Genomic DNA, 6,731 nt, shown 5'->3' on the forward strand with positions numbered 1-6,731 from the left:
CATCGAGGGCTGGCGCGGCGGTGACGGGGTTCGGCGGTGGGTGGCGAGGCCGTGCCCGATCTGGATCAGGGACGCCAAGGGAGGAGACGAGGGGGTAAGGGGAATCGTGCAGGAGTGGGGGTTATGGGTTAGGGTTTGCGGGAGGGAGGGGGGTTGAGGGGATAAGGGAGTGGGGCGCGGCCGGTTGGGCCAGGTGGGCTGGCCTGGCCTGTGAGCTGGGCCGCCTGGTCCAGTGGGAGGGTGGGGTTTTGCTCTTTTTTTGTTTTTGTTTTGTTTTCTGTTTTTATTTTTCTTTTATTTATTTTCTTGTTTCTGTTTTCTTTAACTTAATAAATAGTTTATAGTTTTATAAAAAGTGAAACCCACTCCTAAATTAGATTTGTAAAATCAACTGTTCTCACAAAAAGTTTGGGACAAAAGTAAAGTACCTTATATTCTTTATTAATTAAAAAGCATTTAAGTTATTGTTTCATTCGCTGTTTTATTTATTTTAGCGCATTCAAATACTTTTAGAAATTGTTGGTTTCTCCACCATTAATTCTTAGGATTTATTTGGCTCACTCCGAACATTTTAGTTTTAATATTTAAAATCTTTTATTGTTTGCTTGATCTTGAATTTGAATTTGAATCGGTTTTGAACTAACGCGAGATTACCAACAGTAATCGAGGTGACGTGGCATCATTAGTAGAGTGTTACCGTAGCTTAATTATCCGGGCGTCACAATTCTCCTCCACTACAAGAAATCCCGTCCCCAGATTTAAGACGGGAGTAAGGGGGAAGAATAGGTTACGAAATTCTAACGATTCTTCTTAGTCTTGCTTGCTCTTCTCGATCCATTACATTGACGTCTTCATTTGTCTACTTCAGGTCATTCCGATGAAGTCGTCATTCTTCCTTCAGGATCTCCATCGTACTTATGAAAAGCTAAGGGGGAAAAACTCGGGAAGGACGGAGCTCAACATATGTTAGGTGCCTGGGGGCTATCTCAGTGAACGTGGCATAGAAGCATCTCTCGAGTTGAAATGCAAGAAAGTTATCGAGAGCAAGGTAAAGATGGGCAACAAGAAGCTCCAAGCGGGTAGGGCAACCATCTGTTGCCTGAAATAGAGGGTGAAAGGGGTTCAGAGCAATGGGAATAAGTATTGCGCCTGATACTAGAATAGATCACTAGGAAGGTGGCTCGTGATCTTTCATACAAAGCCCATCGCGAGGATCTTTGGAAACAGGGTGTACATGAGATTCAGGTTTTGATCTTGTGGAACTGTGGGTTATGGGCCCACCATGTTGGTTAACAACAGGAATGTGCTAATCAATTTGCACGGTCAAGATAGCAAGCAGGTCAGAGGATAGCTTGTCAGTTATGTCGGCAACAACGTCGGTACCAAGGGCGAGGGACGAAGAGAACCATCTTCTTACTAGTTGAACGAGGTGGACCAATAGGCAAAGTTCTCGTCCATCGATGGTTACCGGAATGTCATCAACAATAGTAGTAGGGTCTTGCTGACAGAATTGTACACCGAGGGTTTACATAAGCAGGAGAATATTACTGCTTAGATCATATAGTTCACAAGAAAGGTTAAACCAAACAATGGAAAGGAAAATGTGTTTAAACACATATTTCAAGGGTATATCCTTCCCAAGGACAAGCAGAGCATGATATCCATGACAGGATATAATGTAGAAAACTCTTTAGGTAAGGGGGAAGAAATTTCATGACATTACCCATACAGCGGTGTTTGGATAATTGAGCAGGAAACATTTAACATTGGGCTTCAAATGTTCTTGTTGAAAATCGGAGTACCATAGACATGCTTCGAGATAGCATTGACCTGGTCATCAGGTGAAGATCAGACTTTGGAAACACAAAGGATCCATTAGGAATAACTGGTAGAATAAGTCTTACAATTTCCTCATGGAGGAATGGATAACCTTACTGAGAAGGAATCTATAACAATAGGGCCTCCGGCCAGGTGTGCTAGGCACGACATCACCTTACTGGGTCACATAAAGACCAATGTTATAACTCTTGGAAATATGTTCCAACCATCATATCTGACCGAGATTCAGATCCGATTGGTGTCATGATACCTTAGACTCGGGACGTCCGAGAAGAAAAGGTGCAACACAAATCGACGAAATGACATTGCGAGATTCTCGGGAAATGAACTATGGGAGAGGGTTCCTGGAACAATAGTTCATCATTAAACCAAGGAGGGGATGAGAAGGTGGCTGATGGGCTCGGCGACAATTCATCGAGAATTCCAGACGGATGGATTCCCACAATAATGTGAACAAGAAGATGACACTTGTCAATTCAAATGATATAATGTTGTATGCTGTAGGAAATCATACACCACCAATCATTAGTTGAAAGGTGTGCCCGAAATATGACCTTAGGCAGCAAGACCAATGTTAGAGTGACGATTCAATAACCAACAGTCTAAGAATGAACTGTCGATCGTTAACTTCAAAGCAATAGGGTTGTTAGAAGTACATAACTCAAACAACATCTATTGGTATGCTGGTTAAAAACAACACAGGGACCAAGGAAGAATGGTGATGGTGAGAAGAATCATCATACCGAGAATTTCTAAGAGGTGCAGCAATCCCTACAACATTCTTGACAGAAAAGACAGTAATACTTCAAGGTAGAACACAACACTAGTTGGAGAGCAAGTTGTATCCATAATGTGGACAAGTTCGTGATGAAAGTAAGTCAAGGGTGTTGTTGATGATAATAACAACCATCAAGGGCAAGGAGGGTATTTATCATCATGAACACAGTTAACATCTTGGAAGAAGTCAAAGTGTTGAAGGTGATCCAACACATTTGCCGGGAGATTTCGAGAGGATACAATCAAACAACAACAACAACAAGCAAGGGAATGACAAAGTGGCAAGTTATAGGATCAATATATAAGATGCAAGCTCGGAACCAAAGTTGACTTTCAAGACAAGCAACATGATGTTGAAAGCTCGACGTAAGTCGTGCTCACACACTAAAGAATTCGTGCACCAGAAAAGGACGAGGTAGCACAGTCAAACATAGCAAGACCAGGATGCAGCCGATAGTCTAGGAATGACCAGATTGAGTTTAGAATTTCCGAGTAAAAATACTAGGGGTATTTGATTTGTAGTGCGGAATAATTTCACTAGTCGGTGTCCTCAGTTGACAACAATCCAGAACCCGTAGAGTGATTACGACAAGGAAAGACATTACTTCAACAAAGTTAGTAAGATGTGGTGCAATGGCAAGACACCTTCGAGACACGAGGGGGTAATACACGAAGGTAGAACATGATAGAAGTAGAACCAGGTCATTGACCTGTGACAGTAGATACTTCAACCTTGTCAAAAATAGACGAGGCACTAGAATGAATTCCCATCAGATATATCAGATCAAGACAACATGGTCGGAACCATAACTGTAAGGAATCAATTTCAAGAATACCGAAAGAATCATACAGCAAGATAATCATTTTGCAAGAAGCTTTCAAGACGGTATACATCGTTTCCATGGGCATGAACACAAAGTTCAAGGTCGACTCCCACTTCTTTAATGCATATCATTTCATTCACCTCTCAGTTTGATAAAACTGTAGTGTTGGAATTTTATCTGGTAGAACACCAGAAGAGTATGAATTGTGAAAACTTTCCTGTTCTCACGGATTAGGGGAAGACATAGGTTCAACCCATCGGGCATTTTAGTAACATATACCACAAGTTTCAAAAGTAAATACACAAGCTCAAAAGCAGTGTATGGTTGGCCAAGCAGATGATTCAATTTACCAAAGGCACTATGTATCACGGGAAGAACTCACAAGGTGATTGGATATGAAGGACACTGTCGGATAACAATCCAACAATGGATCGGGCGATCCACAACGGAGCTGATGTGAGTATAGGTACTCACTCAGAGGAAGAAAGAATGCAGAGGCATCAGATTCAAGAATCACCTGATTAGTCTGATGCTTAAATAGAAAGAAATTATGGTTTCCAAAACAAAGGATCAAAAGCAGACACTCTGATCAAGGATGGATAAGTTGAAAACACATAGTTGGACAATCAATAAAGATTTGAATTACCGAGAACCAACTCATGTTTAAAATGATGCCTGGGCCGGAAGGATGAATTCTAGGATCTGATCGAGGATTGCGAGCATTCGCAACATATTGAATCAACAGACTCAAAATGAAAATGACAAGTGAGGCCAATAAGATTACGAGATTTATGGTATTAACCATAACGCAAGCAAGCAAGAATTTCAAGAGCAATAAGCTGCTAAGGATTTTCGGAAGATCGAATATTATTTCGACGACCTTAGTGAAACACATAAACAACTGGGGATGGGCGGATACTCGGTAAGTGCGAGGAATTATCCGTAGGGGTATTCATGTGGCTTAGAACTGCAAAGCAGTAGGCACAAAGTATTCTCGGAACAATAAAGAGAATTTTCGGCATATCTTGTAATAACAAGATCAATGGGATTGAAAGGGAAAGTGTATGTAGTTATCCATTATGATATAACAGTGGTAGGGAATTCGCAAAGGAGGTGGGCACAAGTGTCTCTTGAGGACATTCGAGATTATCTTCGGAATCTTCTGGTGCAGCAGGCAATCATCTGTAATAAGGGGAACTCCGGGTAGATTTGATCACGAGATCCTAATGTTAGAGTTAGTAAAACCATTTTAACCCGAATAGAAGAGAGTTTAGAGCCCCAGAGTAAAGGTCGAGAAGTAAAAGATCCAAATACCACCCAATGGCGACGTGGGCCCATGGGCCGCACAGCCAAGTTAGTAAACGGTTTTCATGGAGTAGACTCAACTTCGGCCAAGGAGTTGGAAAGGGGGATTCCTACAGGCAGTCGGCTTTGATACCAACTTGTGACGCTCCCGATTCAGTCATACACTAATCATACATGCAAACGTGTACGATCAAGATCAGGGACTCACGGCAAGATATCACAACACAACTCTAAAATAAAATAAGTCATACAAGCATCATAATACAAGCCAGGGGCCTCGAGGGCTCGAATACAAGTGCTCGTTCATAGACAAGTCAGCGGAAGCAATAATATCTGAGTACAGACATAAGTTAAACAAGTTTGCCTTAAGAAGGCTAGCACAAACTAGGATACAGATCGAAAGAGGCGCATGCCTCCTGCCTGGGATCCTCCAAAACTACTCCTGGTCGTCGTCAGCGGCCTGCACATAGTAGTAGGCACATCCGGTGTAGTAGAAGTCATCATCGATGCTGGCGTCTGGCTCCTGGACTCCAGCATCTGGTTGCGACAACCAGGTAGAAAGGAAAGGGGGAAAAAGGAGGAGAAAAGCAACCGTGAGTACACATCCAAAGTACTCGCAAGCAAGGATCTACACTACATATGCATGGGTATATGTGTAAAGAGGCAATATTGGTGGACTGAACTGCAGAATGCCAGAATAAGAGGGGGATAGCTAGTCCTATCGAGGACTACGCTTCTGGCAGCCTCCGTCTTGCAGCATGTAGAAGAGAGTAGATTGCAGTCCTTCAAGTAGCATCGCATAGCATAATCCTACCGGCGATCCTCCCCTCGTCGCCCTGTGGAAAAGCGATCACCGGGTTGTCTGTGGAACTTGTCTGGGTGTGTTTTATTAAGTATCCGATTCTAGTTGTCATAAGGTCAAGGTACAACTCCGGGTCGTCCTTTTACCGAGGGACACGGCTATTTGAATAGATAAACTTCCCTGCAGGGGTGCACCACATAACCCAACACGCTCAATCCCATTTGGCCGGACACACTTTCCTAGGTCAAGCCCATCCTCGGAAGATCAACACGTCGCAGCCCCACCTAGGCACAACAGAGAGGTCAACACGCCGGTCTAAATCCTATGCGCGCAGGGGTCTGGGCCCATCGCCCATTGCACACCTGCACGTTGCGTGGGCGGCCGGAAGCAGAACTAGCCCCCTTAATACAAGAGCAGGCTTACGTTCCAATCCGGCGTGCGCCGCTCAGTCGCTGATGTCACAAAGGCTTCGGCTGATACCACGACGTCGAGTGCCCATATCTTTCCCGCGTAGTTGGTTAGTGCGTATAGGCCAGTGGCCAGACTCAGATCAAATACCAAGATCTTGTTAAGCATGTTATTATGAAGTAACCGCCAACGCCGCCCAGGGCCAGGCCCACCTCTCTCCTAGGTGGTCTCAACCTGCCCTGTCGCTCCGCCGCAAAGTAACAGCCGGGGGCCGTCGGGAACCCAGGCCCACCTCTACCGGGATGGAGCCACCTGTCCGTCCAGCCCCCACATCGCACTACTAGGAAAAGGGCTATAGATGATATGGCCACTAATGGCGCACCAGACATGTGGTGCGCCATTACTATATACTAATGGCGCACCATGTGTTGGTGCGCCATTAGTAATATATTACTAATGGCGTACCTCGTGTTTGGTGCGCCATTAGTAGTTTTGAAAAAAATAAGAATTTTTTTACTAATGGCGCACCATGGTATAGTGCGCCATTACTAGTTGACATAGTAATGGCGCACCACACCCACCGTGCGCCATTAATAGTTTTGAAAAAAAATAAAAAAAATTGTTAGTAATGCCGAGCCCGACCTCCCCTCGCCCCGTCGCCCCTCCTCCCCTCGCCGCCCCTTGCCCCACCTCCCCTCGCACCGTCGCCCCACCGTCCCAACCACCCGTCGCCGCCGCCGCCACCCGCCACCGCCAACTGGCCCCACTGCCCCTCG

The sequence above is a fragment of the Triticum dicoccoides genome, chromosome 3B (assembly GCF_002162155.2).
Source record: "Triticum dicoccoides isolate Atlit2015 ecotype Zavitan chromosome 3B, WEW_v2.0, whole genome shotgun sequence".
NCBI lineage: Eukaryota > Viridiplantae > Streptophyta > Magnoliopsida > Poales > Poaceae > Triticum > Triticum dicoccoides.